Source organism: Oncorhynchus nerka, linkage group LG2 (genome assembly GCF_034236695.1).
Source record: "Oncorhynchus nerka isolate Pitt River linkage group LG2, Oner_Uvic_2.0, whole genome shotgun sequence".
Taxonomy (NCBI): domain Eukaryota; kingdom Metazoa; phylum Chordata; class Actinopteri; order Salmoniformes; family Salmonidae; genus Oncorhynchus; species Oncorhynchus nerka.
In genome coordinates this window covers 81,137,252-81,159,615 of record NC_088397.1, presented here as the reverse complement: position 1 = coordinate 81,159,615, position 22,364 = coordinate 81,137,252, and positions in this window count along the sequence as shown.

The following is a 22,364-nucleotide window of genomic DNA, read 5'->3' as shown; positions in this document are numbered from 1 at the left end:
AGTTTGGAACTCGTTAGTGAGTGTTGAAACCGAGGTCAGACTTTTTTACGCACTACGTACTTCAGCACTCAGAGGTCCCATTCTGTTGTCTTGTGTGGCCTACCACTTCACGGCTAAGCTGTTGTTGCTCCAGGACGTTTCCACTTCACAATAACAACACTTACAGTTGACCGGGGCAGCTCTAGCAGGGCAGAAATGTAATGAACTGACTTGTTGGAAAGGTGGCATCCTATGACGGAGCCATGTTGGAAGTCACTGAGCTCTTCGTTGGGCCATTCTACTGCCAATGTTTTTCTGTGGAGACTGCATGGCTGTGTGCTCGATTTTGTACACCTGGCAGCCACTGGTGTGTCTGAAATAGTCAAATCCACAAATTCGAAGGGATGTCCACATACTTTTGTGTATGTCCTGGATGGCTGGGAGCTCACCCCTAGTGATGCGCTGGGCTGTCCGCACCACCCTCCGTAGGGCCTTCCAGTTGAGGGCGGTGCAGCTGCCATACCAGACGGTGATACAACTAGTCAGGATGCTCTCCAGCTATAAAAGTTCCTAATGATCTGAGTGGCCATGCCAAATCCTTTCAGCCTCTTGAGGGAGAAGAGGAGGCACTGCCGCAAATAGCTTCTTTTCATATTTAGATATGGAAATATGTCTTAACTGAAAACATTTTTTGATAAATGTATTTAAATACCGCCATACTGGTGTCACATTACTACAAAATGGAAATATATAATTAATTATACATGGCATTAGTGCATAGTATTTATTCATCTTCAGTGGGAAGACGCAGATTTGATGTCACGGGCTAGCTCGAGTCAAAAACATGCATGACACCTGTTCTTTTCATCATGCTCCATTAAAGTCTTGGTTTAAACTCAACACTAAGCCTGGTTGTTTTGCACCGCGCATTGCAAGGAACTATTCAAATTCACCGACACACTGTATTTATATGCAGATGCGTACGTCTGTAAATTAAAGAGATTCTCTTTGATATAACGCCAGACATATTTTCCAAATGCCAATCTGAATATATTTAAAAAATGAAATAAGAGAGAGAGATTTAGAGCGGTGGCTCCAGGCACAAGTCCTCTTCATTACAACACTTTATACATTTTAGGCGACAGGGGCTTCTTTTGTGAGTGTATTTTTACTGAGCTGTTTATTAAGGTCTGACATGGTAAGAAGAGGAGGAGGAGAGGGGAATAAGGCATTTCTGCAATGGGGGGAGGGGGTGTTTAAAGATTCTAAATCAAGGTTTAGCTGAAACCCCAAAGGTGTGTGTATCTATGAGACTTAACAATCAACGATAGACAGATATAAAAATGTGTTAGAGAGTAGAGAGAGAGAGAGAGAGAGAGAGAGAGACAGAAAGAAGAGTCGGGGGGAGGAGACAGAGAGAAGGAGACAAAGAGAAGGAGAAATGGATAGATGAGTGGAGGTAAGAGGGAGAATGGAGAAGAGAGAAGCAGAGGGAGGAAGGGAGGGAGAATTGTTGTCTAAGCATAGTTTGCATAGTTTGCCATGACAGTGTTACCTGACTGACATTACAGAGGTGATATCAAGTTTCAAGTTTCAAGTTTTAATTTTGCATGCAGTGAAATGAATTTCTGAAATGCCTTTCTTGCAAGCTCAATCACTCGCAAAAGAGTCAATCCCATAACCATGCTATCACCTTCTAACGCACACACTCCCTTAAACATGCAAACACGCCCATGGCCATGCTAGCACTCTCTATTTATCTCACATAGGACCCAGGCTCTCTCCAAGCACTGTGTTGACTGTGAAAACAGCTCTATCACCTGTCTGATCACTTTGTTTATATCCCTGTTAGTGAGCATTTCTCCTTTGTCAAGATAATACATACACCTGACAGGTGTGGCATATCAAGAAGCTGATTAAACAGCATGATAATTACACATGTGCACCTTGTGCTGGGGACAATAAAAGGCCACTGTAAAATGTGCAGTTTTGTCATACAACACAATGCCACAGATGTCTCAAGTTTTGAGGTAGAGTGCAATTGGCATGCTGACTGCAGGAATGTCAACCAGAGCTGTTGCCAGATAAGTTTTTCATTTCTCCAACGTCAATTTAGAGAATTTAGCAGAACGTCCAATCGGCCCTACAACCGCAGACCACATGTAACTGCGCCACCACAGGACCTCCACATCCAGCTTCTTCACCTGAGGGATCGTCTGAGACCAGCCACCCGGACAGCTGATGAAACTGAGGAGTCTTCTGTCTGTAATAAAGCCCTTTGTGGGGAAAAACTCATTCTGATTGGCTGGGCCTGGCTACCCAGTGGGTGGGCCTATGCCCTCTCAGGCCAACCCATGTCTGCGTCCCTGAAATCCATAGATTAGGGCCTAATGAATTTATTTCAATTGACTGATTTCCTTATATGAACTGTAACTCAGTATATTCATTGAAATTGATGCATGTTGCGTTTATATTTTCGTTCAGTATACAAAATTCCTGTCGAGCAATCCTTTTTTTAACATTGAAAAAATATGTTGTTAAACATTGATTCACACATATATTAAATAGTTTGGAACACATTGACTATTAGAGTAAATCTGGTAATCATTTTAGGATGGAAGACAGCCAAAAGCCACAGATACATACACACACACACACACACACACACACACACACATACACACACGCACACTAGCATGCTTGCTGGTGTCTGCCTGGCTAGCCTTTTTTTCTTTCTACTTGAAACCTGTGGTGTCATCTACAATACATGTGAGTACTGGATTCATAGATACATTCAAAACATAAGGCCCTTACTCTCTGTCCTCACAGTAACACCAGCAGCATTCCGGCTGATTTAGATGTGTATTCACACACAGAGAAAATTACACTTGTTTCCTATTTTTCCCTATGTGTGATGCTTTGCAAATTAAGCAGAGTGTTTGTGACAGCTTGTGCGACGCAGCGAATGCATGTGGAGCTTTGGATGGCACATGTTCCCTGAGGAGGTCGGCCCTGGTTTGATATATTTCATAAACCTCAAATCCGACAAGCTGGCAGCAGAAGCTATAGCGCGGCTAACTTCTCCCCTCAGGGAAAGGAGCTGTGAAACAGTTTTTTGATCGATTTTGGTGAAATGTGTGTGTTTGTGTGTGTGTTTGTGTGTTTGCATGTTTGTGTGTGTGCCTGCATGCATGTGGATTCAACATAAAGCTATGTATAATGAAATTACTTTATACCACATCTTGCCAACCTCAGATTCTAGAGCCAATCACACCCGGACTTTTCTTCAGAAGTATTGATGCATTTTGATGTTGCCTTTTAGAGAAGTGTCTCTTTCAGAGATGTTTAAAGTGTAATAGCTACTGAATTATAATATGTGCATAATTAAATTAATCTTTAATCTTGGCCAACAGGCTATCTGGTTCTTTAAGACCTGGTTATAGGCATAGAGTTTGCTGTGCTAACCCTGCCTCCCTCTACCTCACCTGTCAATGGTGATGCGCATAGGGTTGCCTCTGCTATCAAATCAAATCAAATGTATGTATAAGCACTTTGTGACATTTGTTGATGTAAAAAGGACATATATATATATATATATATATATATATATATATATATACAGAAGCCCAGCCTAAAGCCCCAAACACAAGCAATGCAGATGTAGAAGCACGGTGGCTAGGAAAAACTCCCTAGAAAGGCAGGAACCTATGAAGAAACCTAGAGAGGAACCAGGCTCTGAGGGATGGCCAGTCGTCTTCTGGCTCTGCTCTCTGCTGTCCAGGTTCCTGAGGGGAGACTTCAATTCCAAATAGAGATGAAAAGCATGGTTTAGATGGGGGTGCTGCTAACACAATCATGGTCTGAAGTGGTTTCATGAATAACCTGTCTTAAGTATGCACTAAAGGGGCAATCAACCATTTTTTGATTTAAAGATCAATGATAGGTACCCATTGATTCTTCAAGATTTTAACTTATACATGCCTCAGGGGCTTAGTTCAACTGTCGTACCCCATGAGAACTCAAAACGTAAGCTTGTTTTACTTCAATGTTTGTAAACAAAGTAAATGCAAACAAACAGTGTACAGCCTCAAAACATGGTGAAACTATAATTTTGATATCATGGATGGTCAGTCATTTCTTACATAGCTCAGTCTATGAATTTGAGAGTGGTTATGTTTCTCCAGCCCTATTCCTCAGCTTTTTTTAACCAAATGGATAGGGGGAATACCTGCTGTGAATGTGAGAACCCACGACTAGAGAGATATAAACATAACCCAGCATCCCTGATATATCTCATCCTCCTCTAGTAAATTAAAGTGAGTTAAATTGAATTAAACACTTTCTGTCCAATCCAGATTTAGAACAAATTACCTGACAGAGAACAAAATGGTCTCTTTAATGTTGGCGTACTCCTCAGAAGTCTAATCTCTCCCTCACATGGCCTGTTTGATGTCCAATTAGCCATAATGCAAGCTGCTTGATTATCCTAGTTAAAGCCATTTTCAAGATGAGGGAAACCTCAAAGCTCCCTCCATTTACTCCTGGGGTGCTGACATGCTGCACCTCGACAACTACTGTGATTATTATTATTTGACCATGCTGGTCATTTATGAACATTTGAATATCTTGGCCATGTTCTGTTATAATCTCCACCCAGCACAGCCAGAAGAGGACTGGCTACCCCTCATAGCCTGGTTCCTCTCTAGGTTTCTTCCTAGGTTTTGGCCTTTCTAGGGAGTTTTTCCTAGCCAACGTGCTTCAACACCTGCATTGCTTGCTGTTTGGGGTTTTAGGCTGGGTTTCTGTACAGCACTTTGAGATATCAGCTGATGTATGAAAGGCTATATAAATACATTTGATTTGAAGTTCCCTGCCAAAATCCCTCAAAGATCTGTTTTTCAGATAACGCTGTAGAGAGATAAGTGGAGGGAGAAAGCCAAACTCTACCAAACAATGAAAAAATAACTCAGGACTTAATACGACTTAATGTGATTTAAAATGACTTAAAGCGACTTACAAATCTAGACTGGAAAAGTATGAGTTAAATGAGTTAATCCTGGTGGTCCCGTCTGTTTACATTAACCAACTCCTCTCTGTGTTAGCTTGTTGACACAAATATGCCTTGACAAAGTTAGTTTGACGCTTTGGCTAAACTTCTACACAAGTGTGTCAAACCCCTTTGGATGGTTTTAGATGATACATTTCCCAAACTGTAGTCAGTGACATATATTTATTGAGAGATAACACATCATTTCTTTGTGAGACCTGGTTTCTATATATTTCGCTATTGAAATATCATCTTTATACATACAACATGATGAAATAAACAATTCCACTGGTATACTATGAAACAAAATGTGGCAGATGAACACGAGGCATCTCCACTCAACGCAGCACTGTGAAAGATCTGAAGTCAGATGACGTAAGCCCACTGAGATGAATCTCTTCTCATCTCGCTGTGCTATATAGTGTGAGAAGCTTGTGCTGAGGTGGTGAGAACAAGCCCAAACATCTATTTTTCTAACGAGCCCCTGTGGGACCGGTTGCAGTGTCAGGCTACAAGCAACCAACTGAAAAGTGAGAGCAGCCTGAGCTACTTTTGGCCTATAACAAGGCAAGCGTGAACATTCCAAGTCATAAAATAACGACCTAATATCACTCTCCCGGGTGACAAGCTGTTGGATGGCACGCCACAAAGGCTACAAGGAGATGTCAGATTCAGTGATGGCTCAATGCAGCAAAACTGTATTGTTGCATGGCCGGTCCGTGTTTCTGGGATCGTCTACGGTACCTGGCGATTTAAGGGTATGTCAGGCAATTACTGCAGTGCTAGACAGAGCTTGTTGTACTCTCCCATTGGCCAGTTGTTGATGTTTGTTCTTATCTGACTTGCATAGTTAAATAAAAATAAATAAAATAAAATAGTTCATTTCATGCCATATCACAGTTAAGAATCTCCCTGCAGACCCCAGGCTTTAACTCTAGGATCTCTAACCTTATCTACACCCGGTCTTATCAGAGGTTTGTCCCCACACAACCTGTCTCTGAGGAGATAAGCGTCTCTTAGGCCTGTGTCCAGTTTTTTCTGTGGCCTTATGTAGCTGTATAAAGGAAACTAACCTAATCCTAGATGTCTATTGGGGCTGGTTTAAAGTGTTTTTTTAAACCTTTTTTGTTGATTCTAGCAGCTGGTCTCTTGGAAACAGATTAAGCCTGGTCCTGGACTAAAAAAGCACGATCAATGGAAAATATCTTAATTTGTGTCCGGGAAACGGGCCCTAGGTGACTTGGACGATAGAGTTTAGAGAATGAGGGTCTTTAACTGAGACTGGTGCTCTCTGGATCATTGATCCTCAAATGCATTTTGATACTGAACAAGTGTTAGCGCTTACTTTTTAAGACAACCCTCATAGCACCATATTCATTAATATGGGTCCTGCATGTATTAACCTCTTCCATATGGTCTGCCGTGTATGTGTGTGTGTGTGTGTGTGTGTGTGTGTGTGTGTGTGTGTGTGTGTGTGTGTGTGTGTGTGTGCTTGTCCTTTGCTACGTGGCAATTGTACACTTGCACATGCCTCTGTGTGTGTGTGTGGTTGTGTACACACGTGTAGTACAACGTGTGTGTTGGAATGCACCTGGATTATGTTTTCAATAACGGGATTGTTTATGGTGTATGGTAAATTTGTGCATCAGATCTGCGTGTTTGTCCACATGCAGTGATATAGTCTGCTGTCAGACGGTCTTGGACAGTGAGATAGTTCCCAGGGCAGCCAGCCCTTACTGTTTGCATTGGGACAATCCCCCAGTCTCACCCTGACAACTGTTCTGAGATCCGCTCCTGGCGTCTGGTCACCACAAGCACGCCCACGTTTGCTATCAGAGCTCGTGTGGCTTCTGTTTCCTTTACGCCACAGAGCCTTTGGGTTAAAAGGCAGTAGAAAGTGTCAAAACAAATGTTTGTTTAAAACGTGTTTGTTTAAATAGGAGCGTATCTTGATGAAAAGGGCCTGTATCTTGATAGTAGTCAGAAACATTCATTCTAAAGCCAAATTGAGGACAAAGTGTAAATAATATAACTTTGGTTATTAAGGATCCGCCCCTTTATTTCAATTTCCGCCTGAAATACTCAAATCTAACTGCCTGTAGCTCAGGCCCTGAAGCAAGGTTGTGCATATTATTGGTACCATTTGAAAGGAAACAGATTCAGGGTTGTGGAAATGTGACAGGAATGTAAGAGAATGTAACACAATAGATCTGGTGAAAGATAATACAAAGAAAAATCCAACCATTCTTTTGTATTTTTTTTGTACCATCATCTTTGAAATGCAAGAGAAAGGCCATAATGTATTATTCCAGCCCAGGTACAATATACATTTTGGACACTAGATGGGAGCAGGGTATGTGCAAAGGGTATGTGTTTGACTGATCCAATGAACCTTTGCATTTCTGTTCAAAATGTTGTATCAAGACAGCCCAAATAGTCCTAATTTGTTTATTAATAACTTTTTATGTTCCAAATTGTGCACTTTCTGCAAAAAATAGCATGGTATTCTTTCACTGTAATAGCTACTGTAAATTGGACAGTGCAGTTAGATTAACAAGACTTTCAGCTATGTCCTGGGAAATGTTCTTGTTACTAACAACCTCATGCTAATCGCATTAGCCTATGTTTGCTCAACCGTCCCGTGGAAGGGACACCGATCCCGAAGAAGTTTTAAGTAAGTGTCTTTAAAAAAAGAGATTTGCGAGATTTAGGAAATGTATCAATGATGTTGCTACATCATTGGACATTTGAGGGTTGTGTTTGGATTTCAATCATACCCACATGCCCACTAACATGGTTCAGCTGCCTGGTAACACCTAAAGGACCAAGCTGCACACTATATCAACCTACAGCCAGTCCATTTCCTTCCAGACAACAGAACTACCCAATTGAGTCATTAGCATGCAGCGCCTGGGAACTTGTTTGATTGATATGAGACAATGAATGAGAAATAGCTACACAACGTTATCACCAGTTTTATGTTGAAAGAACCAAACTTGTTTTTTATGAATGGCTTGTAGTTTTTCTCCAACACAAACATCCTCACATTCGTGAGCTAACGTGAGCATCACAAACATAACTGTCATTCCAACTTTAACTCAGCTACAGTGAGTGAAGAGGAACAAACAAGTCTATTTGCCAGGGTATGATGTAGCGGACACAACACACCCACAAACAAAAACCCCTTTGATGTAAATCACGTGTTTCTTTATGAAGAGGTGGAAAAACGATCCGAAATCAGTATGTTCAGCCCCCCCTTAAAAGGGGTTTAAAAAAGTGATGTTTTAAAAGTCTAGCAAAACTGAAACAGAAATTGTCCGTAACCTAATTGTTTTGTTCTCTACGTTGTGTTTCCATGGGGATCAATGATACTTGGTTTTTTTCTTGACATACATGTTATACCATTTTGATGTACACGATGAGTTGTGGAACGAATCAATGTGAAAATCAACAAGTTGTAGTTAACTTATGGACTTGCTGTGAGGTAGATGCATGAATAAATGCAGAAATGTATGGAGTCTCAGTGGGTTCCATATTACCCAACAGACATTATAGATTCAGAATGATTTGAGAGAAATTAAGCACATGTGTTTGCAAAAACATTCTCACCTTCTTCACATTTTAATGGTTATATATTTTTATTCACTTTTTTATTCTAGTGCTTCTTTTTTAAACCTGTTTGGGCTAGGCATCCCGCTAGCGGGACAACTTCCGGTGAAACTGGAGGGCGCACAATTTTTTTTAATAGATAAACATTTTAGCCTTTTTTTTACTAATTTAACCAGATACAGTACTGAATACTGAACAATATGATCCAAGATGACAATGAGGATGTTTATATGAATAGTCAGAGTAAGAAACATGTTACGGCTCTCGTAGGACAGCATGGACCAAAACGCAGCATGGTAAGTATTCATAATTCTTTATTACTCATAAACACTCAAACAAAATAATAAAGTGAAAAACGATCAGTTCATACCCTAGTCTAACCAAAATAGATAATAAATTCCTCTATGGCCAGGGCGTGACAGTACCCCTCCCCCAAAGGTGCGGACTCCGGCCGCAAAACCTGACTCTAAAGGGGAGGGTCCGGGTGGGCATCTCTTCACGGCGGCGGCTCCGGTGCTGGACGTAGACCCTCCTCCGCCCGCAGATCCCTTCGCTTTGGTGGCGGCCCTGGTGCATGGACCTTCACTGGAGGAACATGGACCTCATCACTGGAGGGGAACCGGGCCGGACAGCTCATGAAACTACCCATAACTACCAAGACCAGCAGGATCCAGACAGCACCGATCACCCATAACTACCAGGACCAGCAGACACACCGGCTCTGAACCAGACTGGGGAATTAATACCAGGACCAGCAGACACACCGATCACAGCATGAAACTACCCATAATACCAGGACCAGGACACACCGATCCAGGACTGGGACCAGCAGACCACTGATCACAGCTATGGAAACTACCCATAAACTACCAAGACCAGCACACACATCACAGCATGAAACTACCCATAACTAGCAGGACCAGCATGAAACTACCCATAACTACCAGGACCAGCAGACACACTGATCACAGCATGACACCCATAATACCAGGACCAGCAGACACACCGCACAGCATGAAACTACCCATAACTACCAGGACCAGCAGACACACCGATCACAGCATGAAACTACCCATAACTACCAGGACCAGCAGACACACCGATCACAGCATGAAACTACCCATAATACCAGGACCAGCAGACACACCGATCACAGCATGAAACTACCCATAATACCAGGATCAGCAGACACACCGATCACAGCATGAAACTACCCATAACTAGCAGGACCAGCAGACACACTGATCACAGCATGAAACTACCCATAATACCAGGACCAGCAGACACACCGATCACAGCATGAAACTACCCATAATACCAGGACCAGCAGACACACCGATCACAGCATCACAGAACATGAAAACTACCCATAACTACCAGGACCAGCAGACACACTGATCACAGCATCTACATAACTAGCATGAAACTACCCATAACTACAGCAGGGACCAGCAGACACACCGATCACAGCATGAAACTACCCATAATACCAGGACCAGCAGACACACCGATCACAGCATGAAACTACCCAATAATACCAGGGATCAGCAGACACACCGACTGAAACTACCCATAATACAGGATCATGAAAACTACCCATAATACCAGGACCAGCAGACACACTGATCACAGCATGAAACTACCCATAATACCAGGACCAGCAGACACACCGATCACAGCATGAAACTATCAATAATACCAGAACCAGCACTCACACCGATCACAGCATGAAACTACCCAGACCTACCAGCACCACCAAACCATAAACATAAAAAATGAAAATCAAATAGTCCCATCCCTGCCCTTGCCCCTGATTTGAGGACCTCAAACATTTGCACTATACATTTGTGTATATTATTATTCCAACACTTATCAATTCCACCCTTCAGACAGACACAGATCAACCCATATTTCCCAAATGTCTGACCAAATGTCCCTAAAAATAAACATTTTACCTAACAGCACAATGATGTTTCCGACTGTGGTTCAACAAATCCCCCAGCAACACCATGTGCAGGTCAAACCACACCCTGATATTATGGCAGGGTTACTTCCATTTGCTTTGCCCCTAACAACCTGGTATTTGGTTTGTGTTGGGCGAGGGGTAAGCTGATCCTAGATCTGTGCTTACTGCTTACAAGCAATTTCTACCTGGCACTAGAGAGCCTATATGCTTTTCACAACAACCTAGCATTGTGCATTTGGGACTTAAACTCATGATATTCTTTGTTGTTCATTTTACAGACACAAGCAAAGGACATTTCTGAATAGATCAGTGAATGACTACAAATGTATTATTGTTCATTTATTTCTGTGAAAGAGTGAGAGAGCGAATGAGCTTTAAAGTGAGAAAGTTAGATGGGTGAAGATGAGACAGGGACTTTTGTTTAGGGAACATTCTCATTCTTCTACAAAACATCAGTGTGCTCATTCTTTTAAACTGACAAGTCAGTAAAAAGAGCTTTCTCTCTATCCGACGTCTTGATTGAACTAGTTTAATTAGTTGAAATACTGTCTGAAAAGCATATTTCATTACAAGCCCTTTTATTCAACAAGAAAAAAGCATTTTTCCTTAGATGTAAATTATCCATTGCTTCTACTCAACCCTGCTATTTGCTTATCTCCGTAATGCCTTTTCTTTGTCACTCTGATGATTTTTTAGAATTCCAACTTCCGCGTTATCCACATAAAATGATACATTATTTTGCATTCATGTATGCTCAAGAAATTAACAGGAAATTAATAAAAATGGCCAATGTGCCATTAATAAAAATGGCCAATTGTGTGTACAAAAGCTATTTTCTCTGCGTAGTGTTGTCGGGGGTTGTCAGCATGAGCCGTGAATATAAGAGGATGGTCAGAGGTGGGTAGACACATTGGAGGCTTGTTCAATGCCCATTGGTTTCAATTGGTATAAAATTCATAACAGGAGACATGTATGCGTGATGGCATCCCTGGGGTTCATATTTATATGCCAAAGTTGTTGAACAATCGGTTCATGGTTTGCACTTACAAATTACCCTATGCTGGAGAGGAGACCAGTTTATTACACTATCTTGAACTAAATTGTCCAAATCTTGTGGTAAATTGATCTGTAATGCTGGCCTTTGGATTTCGTCCAGAGCAACAGTCAATGCTCTGTGACCCTTCACAAACAAGTTTAATATTTTGCTAATTTTTTTCATACCTTGACAGTCTCAGCTGGGACAAGAATACCTGCAAGTGCGATCTGGGTTGTGTCCATTGGAATCCATTGGAAAAGGTTTTAAAATGTTTTGCAATGGAAAACAAAAATGTGTGTTTCTTATTGGACAAGTCCAGTTAGTCGCATCCTGTTTCAGTCTCTTTTCTTCCATTTGGTGCCTTATGAACACAACCCAGGCTTTTAGTACTTTAATATAGCCCCACAATGCTAACATTAGCATAGATTAACACAAAAAGACAGGCATAAATGTTGCAGACTACAGTAACTATCAAGTAACTGTAAAAAGCAAATGGAAATCTGTGTGTGGTTCATCTTTTCCACTACCTTTTATGCAGCCATCTGCCTTCTCCAATCATTGTCAAGCAATCTTAAGGTTTATCCACCTGCTGGATGTCATTGGGCCCTGGTACGTTAGAAAACCTTGGTGCAACAATAACTTCATAGACACACAGCTAATGGCATCATAAACATATGCGCCTTTCATCCCTAGCGGCTTCGTGTTAAACATGACAAGGAATAAGCGTTAAGTTGTGGCCCACCTGTACATTGCACATTTTAGGACATCTCCACCCTAAGACAAAAGCCCCTCTATTTCTTTATTCCTGAACAGAGGATGTTACAGCATGTGCCACAGAGGGATAGCATTAAGACTGCATTGCTCAATGGTGTAGCATTTCATATCATGTTGATGAAAACATATGTCTGAAGTTCCCTGGTTTTTAATTTGACATCATCCATCCCCCATGAGACTTGATGAAGGGTGACTGAGACCATGCCTCCTACTTTTGTTCTTCCGTGTAAATCAACCCTGAACATACACATGAAGTACATGTATATTGAGGTACATGCGTACCTCAATGTCGATTGAATATGTATTTATGTATGAATTCTGATCCACCTCGCACAATATTGACCCTGGGGGTTTCGACCAAGACAGATGGATCTATAGAACATATTCTATTTTTATGGTTATGATCTTACAGTTTTTCTCAATCGTGTACAAGCATTTTTTGGATTCTATGTTGAGATGCAGAGAAGGAAGTTAGGTTATCTCAAACATTGTGCCCTTCCAGTATAGAGCTTTGCTTTGTTGTGGATTGGGGCGGCAGGGTAGCCTAGTGGTTAGAGCGTTGGACTAGTAACCGAAAGGTTGCAAGTTCGAATCCCCGAGCTGACAAGGTACAAATCTCTCGTTCTGCCCCTGAACAGGCAGTTAACCCACTGTTCCTAGGCCGTCATTGAAAATAAGAATTTGTTCTTAACTGACCTGCCTAGTAAAATTAAATAAGTTGTGTTCCTCCATTGTATTCACCTTTCCTTATTTCTATTGTGTTTCTGTGCGCCAATGGAAAGTCTACAAAACAGTGAGCAAATCAGCCAATGTATTCAATACGTGGAATTGGATTGTGATGATACCGATGAATGAATCTTGCACACAATGTGCTTATTTTTTATTTTTTTAAATAAAAATCAGGAATAATATTTAATTTAATATTTAATATTTAATTTGATGGGTATGAAATTGTTTAGTGAAATGTGCATAAAAGGAGACTAATTGCTCATAAATATGCACCTCTACATAGTTGTACTTCCAATTTTGATTATCATGATTGAGTGACTGCAATGAAAATGTATTGATCTACTGAGATTTTTAAAAAGACAGACTAACTTTCTGTTTTGTGTGCTTGGACTCAACAGAAAAATGTTGTGTTCATATTTTTTTCAGGCAGTCGTGTTCTTTTCATGAATGTATTTTTACAGTGTAATTGTTGTGTATATGTTTTGAGAAAGCAATGACATTTACTGGTTTGCAAAATAACAAAGAGTTCTGTGTCTTGTGGAGTCTGTCTTGAAAATCGACAACATTGTTCAACAGCAATGACTCTGAGATGCAATGACTCTGAGATGCAGTACAGAAGAGGTTGCCTACTTCCCAACCCTCCTCTTGAATAGTGGGCAGACTTTTGTTCCATTCCTACCTTAACTCTCTAAATTCACTGAATAAATGTCCTGTTGAGCTGCTGATTGGAAGAACCAGGGTGTTAAAGCAGGGCTGGGAAAAAGCCTGTACACCCTTTAGCTCTATTCTGGAGGAAAGTTGGCAAATTAGCAACTCATGTAGTAGGCTACATCTACCCGTATGAATACTTTTTTCAATTCAAAACAGACCTTTGACAAGACAAGAACATAGTATTTCCTCTAAATCACCAGCAACTATCGACAACTTATCCCAAATGAGATGATGCTCTAGGAAAAGATGATGTGTTCATGCTAGGCTCAATGAGATGACAGAGGAATAAACTGTCACCTGATTTTATAATGGCTCACATAGTACAACACTATCCCATAGTGGCCATTATTTGTAATTACACACCAAATAGATTTTTCACCGGGTTTAGTTACATAACTATCCAGTAGCAGTAGTGATGGAGGGGTGTCTATATGGAATGTGTCTGATCTGCTCTGCGTTGCCTCTCTTTCCCACGCCACCCCCCAAGGGAGACAGAGAGAGAGAGAGAGAGAGAGAGAGAGAGAGAGAGAGAGAGAGAGAGAGAGAGAGAGAGAGTAAATACAACCCATATTTATGCTTATTTATTTTATCTTGTGTCCTTTAACTATTTGTACATTGTATATATATATATAATATGACATTTGTAATGTCTTTACTGTTTTGAAACTTCTGTATGTGTAATGTTTACTGTTAATTTTTGTTGTTTTTCACTTTATATATTCACTTTGAATGTTGTCTACCTCACTTGCTTTGGCAATGTTAACACATGTTTCCCATGCCAATAAAGCAATTGAATTGAATTGAATTGAGAGAGAGAGAGAGAGAGAGAGAGAGAGAGAGAGAGAGAGAGAGAGGGTTACTGATGATTGGTTCATGGTCAGTATGTAATAACACTGGTATGGCCTACGTTACAAAAACACAAACATCAATCTAACTGACAGTGACAAATTCAACAATTTCTAACCAGGGAAGGGTGAATAGCATGTTACATTACATTTCAGATGAAGGCCAGTCTGTTCCTCTTTAGGCTGAGCGATAACTGTTATTACAACGAGGAGGATACGATATACACCATATACAACCTTCCAGACTTTTGTGTTTGTCCATTTTTAACTGAGGTAGAAGGTGTGCTGCATCTAAATTGGGAGAACAATCAGCAATTCACAGACAGAAACAACATATAGGCCTACACATATTCATAGACCTGTAAATATTCATAAACCTGTAAATATTCATAGACATAGCTAGAAGAAATACACTGAGTATACAAAACATTAGGAACACCTTCTCTTTCCATGACATAGACTGCCCAGGTGAATCTAGGTGAAAGTTTTGATCCCTTATTGATGTCCTGAAATCTTTCTGGGTGATCAGGACAGGGCAGCCCTTCTCTCAACCATTTCACTGTTCTGTTCTCCTCAGACAGAGAGAGCTGTCTGTATGCTGTGTTTGGATCCAGTGTGAGCTTACAGACATCGCACTTTACTTATGCACACTTATGCACTCACATACAAGTGCACACACAAACTGTCAACAAACTGGTCTTCTGTCTAACATGAATCCTGATTGACACAAACCCTTAACATACTTGAGTGGCACTACACTGTTTATCTTCCAGTCCACCAGAGAGCAGCTTCAAACCTGAACCTCCTGGGTAATTGTGCCAGCTCTCTCAGGTGGGAGGGGTTTGACCTTAGAGCTGAGGGTAGAGAAGCAAAACCTTCCTCTGTGACCACTGGCAGCAGCCCCAGAGACCATCCTCTGATCTGGAGTATTTCTTCAGGTCAAACACATCCAGCTCCTCTTCTGAAGTCAGCAAGACAAAGACCAGAGCTGACCACTGAGCAGGGGAAATGTTGGCTTCTGAAATACGTCCTGAACTCAGGTAGCGTTGGACCTCCTTCACCAGGGAATAGTCATTCAGCTCATTCAGACAGTTGAACACATTAATGCATTTCTCTGAGGAGGGTATTTCTCTGATCTTTTCCTTGATGTACTTGACTATCATCTTATTGGTCAGTGAGAGGTTTCTTGTCTATGTCAGAAGGCCTCAGAGGAGAGTCTGATTGGACTCCAGTGAGAGGCTTCTTGTCTGTGTCAGAAGGCCTCAGAGGAGAGCATGATTGGACTCCAGTGAGAGGCTTCTTGTCTGTGTCAGAAGGCCTCAGAGGAGAGTCTGATTGGACTCCAGTGAGAGGCTTCTTGTCTGTGTCAGAAGGCCTCAGAGGAGAGTCTGATTGGACTCCAGTGAGAGGCTTCTTGTCTGTGTCAGAAGGCCTCAGAGGAGAGTCTGATTGGACTCCAGTGAGAGGCTTCTTGTCTGTGTCAGAAGGCCTCAGAGGAGAGTCTGATTGGACTCCAGTGAGAGGCTTCTTGTCTGTGTCAGAAGGCCTCAGAGGAGAGTCTGATTGGACTCCAGTGAGAGGCTTCTTGTCTGTGTCAGAAGGCCTCAGAGGAGAGTCTGATTGGACTCCAGTGAGAGGCTTCTTGTCTGTGTCAGAAGGCCTCAGAGGAGAGTCTGATTGGACTCCAGTGAGAGGCTTCTTGTCTGTGTCAGAAGGCCTCAGAGGAGAGTCTGATTGGACTCCAGTGAGAGGCTTCTTGTCTGTGTCAGAAGGCCTCAGAGGAGAGTCTGATTGGACTCCAGTGAGAGGCTTCTTGTCTGTGTCAGAAGGCCTCAGAGGCGAGTCTGATTGGACTCCAGTGAGAGGCCCAGAAGGAAGAGGAGGAACAGCTCCAGATATCCATTCTTACTCTGTAAAGCCTTGTCCATTGCATTGATTGATTGATTGATTGAATTTATTTGACAATTTGTCAAATGCGGCAAATACAATATAAGAAAATCATCAAGGATAACACAAGAAAGGTTAACAACTTATTTCCATTGCGGTCCTTTTGAAGATGGAAAGGGTAAGAGGGAATACAACCAGGTTAGGCAGCGATTGTAATGACAACAGACAGTGACAGAGAATTTTTGTTTGCTTCACAGCATCCAATAATGAATACAATTTCTGTTCCTAATAAACTATGAACAGGTACATCTTCCTTGTCTCACATACTTATAATATATAAGCATATAAACAATCATATATTAGGGATTGATTGTTTATATATATATATATATATATAAGGTTTAGGTCAGAAGTTTACATACACCTTAGCCAAATATATTTCAACTCAGTTTTTCACAATTCCTGACATTTAATCCTAGTAAAAATTGTCTTATGTCAGTTAGGATCACCACTTTATTTTAAGGATGTGATAAGTCAAATTCCCAGTGGGTCAGAAGTTTACATACACTCAATTAGTAATTGGTAGCATTGCCTTTAAATTGTTTAACTTGGGTCAAATGTTTTGGGTAGCCTTCCACACGCTTCCCAAAATAAGTTGGGTGAATTTTGTCCCATTCCTCCTGACAGAGCTGGTGTAACTGAGTCAGGTTTGTAGGCCTCCTTGTTCGCCACAATTTAGAAGTATGCTTGGGGTCATTGTAAATTTGGAAGACCCATTTGCAACAAAGCTTTAAATTCTTGACTGATGTCTTGAGATGTTGCTTCAATATATCCACATAATTTTCCACCCTCATGATGCCATTTATTTTGTGAAGTGCATCAGTCCTTCTTGCAGAAAAGCACCCCCATAACATGATGCTGCCAAAACATGATGCTGCCATAACATGATGCTGCCCCCCCTGAGGTCTTGGCTGATTTCTTTTGATTTTCCCATGATGTCAAGGAAAGAGGCAATGAGTTTGAAGATAGGCCTTGAAATACATCCAGAGGTACATCTCCAATTGACTCAAAGGATGTCAATTAGCCTATCAGAAGCTTCTAAAGCCATGACATAATTTTCTGGAATTTTCCAAGCTGTTTAAAGGCACAGTCTACTTAGTGTATGTAAACTTCTGGCGACTGGAATTGTGATACAGTGAATTATAAGTGAAATAATCTGTCTGTAAACAATTGTTGGAAACATTTCTTGTGTCATGCACAAAGTAGATGTCCTAACCGACTTGCCAAAACCATAGTTTGTTATTAACAAGAAATTTGTGGAGTGGTATTCGGCCCCCTTGAACTTTGCGACCTTTTGCCACATTTCAGGCTTCAAACATAAAGATATAAAACTGTATTTTTTTGTGAAGAATCAACAACAAGTGGGACACAATCATGAAGTGGAACGACATTTATTGGATATTTCAAACTTTTTTAACAAATCAAAAACGGAAAAATTGGGCGTGCAAAATTATTCAGCCCCTTTACTTTCAGTGCAGCAAACTCTCTCCAGAAGTTCAGTGAGGATCTCTGAATGATCCAATGTTGACCTAAATGACTAATGATGATAAATACAATCCACCTGTGTGTAATCAAGTCTCCGTATAAATGCACCTGCACTGTGATAGTCTCAGAGGTCCGTTAAAAGCGCAGAGAGCATCATGAAGAACAAGGAACACACCAGGCAGGTCCGAGATACTGTTGTGAAGAAGTTTAAAGCCGGATTTGGATACAAAAAGATTTCCCAAGCTTTAAACATCCCAAGGAGCACTGTGCAAGCGATAATATTGAAATGGAAGGAGTATCAGACCACTGCAAATCTACCAAGACCTGGCCGTCCCTCTAAACTTTCAGCTCATACAAGGAGAAGACTGATCAGAGATGCAGCCAAGAGGCCCATGATCACTCTGGATGAACTGCAGAGATCTACAGCTGAGGTGGGAGACTCTGTCCATAGGACAACAATCAGTCGTATATTGCACAAATCTGGCCTTTATGGAAGAGTGGCAAGAAGAAATCCCGGGCATTTCCCTCTCCGCCACCTACTTTAATCTTACCACTCACTTTTGAGACATGCTACTAATTTAGCAATTTTTTCAGTGAGAACTTGAAACTACCTATGGAGGTTATACCACTTTTACATCTAAAAGGAACAACGTCAGTCTCACTCCTAGTGGAATAGTTATTGTTATCCCTTACTAAGTTAAAGTAGTTACATAAGTATCTGGGGACCATACAGTGGACAATCGTATGTACAAGACATAATTTTATCTGAGCGACTCTCTCATCCACTAATTGCCATCAAAGGCTTTCAAAGTGGCAATAGTCAAGATGCGTAAGTGCTGGAAGTTTAATAATAATCCTGACTAATTTGTTCTGAGATGTCTGCAATTAATTGTTTTATATCTTGGGGGCACTATAGTACCAGGAGGAACATACAGAGTTGAAGTGGCACTGAACAAGAGCCCCCGCCAATGTCCCCATTGCATTCCTATCCAGGAAAGTGGAGGTTCTAGCCAGGAACCTCATTTTATGGTTCACTTTGGCGATAACATTTTGTGCCATGCCAGATGGTTATCTAGTACACATCCAAGATACTTTACAGAGTATTTTGTTGCGACTACTATGTCACCTTCTACCACCTTAAAATCTGGGGATTTCCTCAGTTTCACTTCGGACCCGAACGAGATGGACTCTGTTTTTCCAAGGTGAAGTGACAGCTTATTGTCATAAAGCCATTTACTGACATTCAGAAGTTCAGCACTGAGGGCTTTCTCAACCACATTTTTGTCTTTGTGGGAAACCAACCGTGCAGAATCGTCTGCATATAGGAAAAGGTCATTTATATACATTAGAAATATAATATACAATAGAAAATATACAACAGATATAAAAGTAAACCCAGCACACTCCCTTGGGGTACCCTGCAGTTCAAGATTTGGGGTTTAGACAGGGTCCCATTCACATCCACTATCTGTTTTCTTCCTTGTGGGTAAGAGCTGACCCATTTTACTGCTAAATTGTTCAAGCCCATGGCTCTTAGTTTGATTAACAAAATCTCATGATCCACTGTATCGAATGCCTTTTGGAGATCTAACATAACCATACTACAACATTTCCCTTCGTCTACTTCCTTCATTATGTGGTCATTCAGATATAGTAGGCAAGTGTCAGTGGAATGGGATTTCCTGAAGCCAGATTGGAGTTCATAGAATAGGTAATGCAAGGAAATAAATCTGCTTGAACATAATATTTTCCATGACCTTCGATAAAGCACACAGGATGAGACAGGCGGATAGTTTCCATGATCTAACTTATTCCCTTTTTGTATAAGGGAATGACCATTGGAATTTTTAGTTCACTGGGAAAATACCCTAGTTCAATAGACAGATTCACAATGTGAATTACACAGGGGGTGAATGGTCAAGTTCTTTCAGCCTCTCTAGCACAGTTTACTCAGACACCTTTTCAAATAAAAATAATCTACTTGAATCCCCTGCTGTGAGTAAAACTGCTGGACATGACTCTCCCCATAACAACCTGATTGACCAGGTAACTTGCTAACTAATGTATTAGCTATAGTTGTAAAATAGCTATTCAGACTGTCTGCAACCATGGTCTTATCTGATGTAACCTTTCCTCCCATGTCCAAGCTAAGATTGAGAGCGTTGGGCTTTAATCTGTTACTATAACCTAATAGCTTCAGACACTTCCATAATTTACTCGGATTGTTCATTTTCAACTATTCTGAAAGAACAGTGTCAGCTTCACTGTAGAGGTTGATTGTGGTCCAGCCTTTAGACTCACATTGTTGTTGATGAACGATAGGAACATATATAAAGCAGCAAGAACCTCCTGGATGCTCAGATGAATAAAGCAGTACACCTTCTCCTGGTACAGACCACACTCCTCTCTGAAGATATTGATGAACACTCCTGAGTACACTGACGCTTTCTGATATCAATGCCACACTCTTTCGTGTTCTTCCTATTAGAATATCAGATTGCCCTTCTCCAGCTGTTGAAAAAACAGTTTCTCTATTGTCATGCTCTCTTTATTCCAGTGGAGATCTGTCTCATTTTTCCCATGATACTTCACATTCATTAATTTGGACAGAAATACCAGGAAGTATGTGTACATCTCAGTCAGAGTCTTGGGAATCTCTCCTCTCCTATCTGAATTTAAAATGTCTTCAAGAACTGTAGCTGATATCTAACAGAAGACTGGGTATCTGGCGCATGATATGGAGACTCCTTGATGTCTTTACGTGTGAGATGATTCTGCTGGTAAGGTTCTCATCACTGAATCCGTACCTGAAGTACTCCTTCTGTGGGTCATTGAATCCTCGTACCTCTGTCGCCTGGTGAATACACTCAGGAGGGACCTGATTGGCCGCTGCAAGTCGTGAAGTTATTCACAGGAGAGCAGAGGGGAGAAGATTCCCATTGATGACGTTTGTCAAAAGCACATCCACTGAGGTTTAATCATTTTTCGTTGTTTTTGAAGTCAGAGGAGGTCGACACTCATCCAGACCATCAAAGACAAACATACTTGGAGATTCCTGATTCTTTGGTCTCCAAAAAAAGTTATGAAGAAGTTCCATCAAGCTGTGTTTGTTCCCCTTCATCAAATTCAGCTGCCGAAATGGAAGTGGAAATATGAACTGAAGTTCCTGATTTACTTTTCCTTCAGCCCAGTCCAGAATGAACTTCTGCATAGAGATTGTTTTTCCAATGCCAGCGACTCCCATTGTCGGCATATTTCTGATAGATTTGTCTTGTCCAGGTAAGGGTTTAAAGATGTCATTGCATTTGATTGGTATCTCTTGTGTTACTTTTCTGCTGGATGCTGTCTCTATCTGTCTCACCTCATTTTCATTATTGCCCTCTCTACTTCCACCCTCTGTGATGTAGAGCTCTGTGTAGATCTTATTGAGAAGTGTTGGGTTTCCTTGTTAAGCTATTCCTTCAATAACACTTTAAAACTTAAGATTTTAGCTTCCATTGACTCCTCATGACAAGCGTATATACAACACCAACCAATGCAGAGGACATACGTAAATGTTACCAGAGCTTTGATTTACTATATTCAGGATCTCAAAATATTTTTAGAGAACAGCCAACACTACACAGAGATATATACTTTGTTATGAATTATGAATGTAGCATTAAACCTGCAGACAGCATGCTAATTGAAACGTAATTGGACGATATGATTGTAACTACTCCCCCTCAGATGATAATGCAGGTGAAGAATAAATACTCCTCAGTTTCTTCAGCTGTCCGGGTGGCTGGTCTCAGACAAACCCGTGGGTACAGAAGCCGGATGTGGAGATCCTGGGCTGGTGTGGTTACATGTGGTCTGCGGTTGTAAGGCCGGTTGGACGTACTGCCAAATTCTCTAAAGCGTAATTGGACTGAGAAATTCTCTGCTCTGGTGGACATTCCTGCAGTCAGCATGTCGATTGCACTCTCCCTCAAAACTTGAGACATCTGTGGCATTGTGTTGTGTGACAAAACTGCACATTTTACAGTGGCCTTTTATTGTCCCCTGCACAAAGTGCACCTATGTAATGATAATTATGTTTAATCAGCTTCTTGATATGCCACACCTGTCAGGTTTATGGATTATCTTGGCAAAGGAGAAATGCTCACAAACAGAGATGTAAACAAGTTTGTTTTGAGAGAAATAAACTCTTGTTCAGTTTACTAAGAACATGAACGTGAAGTCCATTTTGTGTAA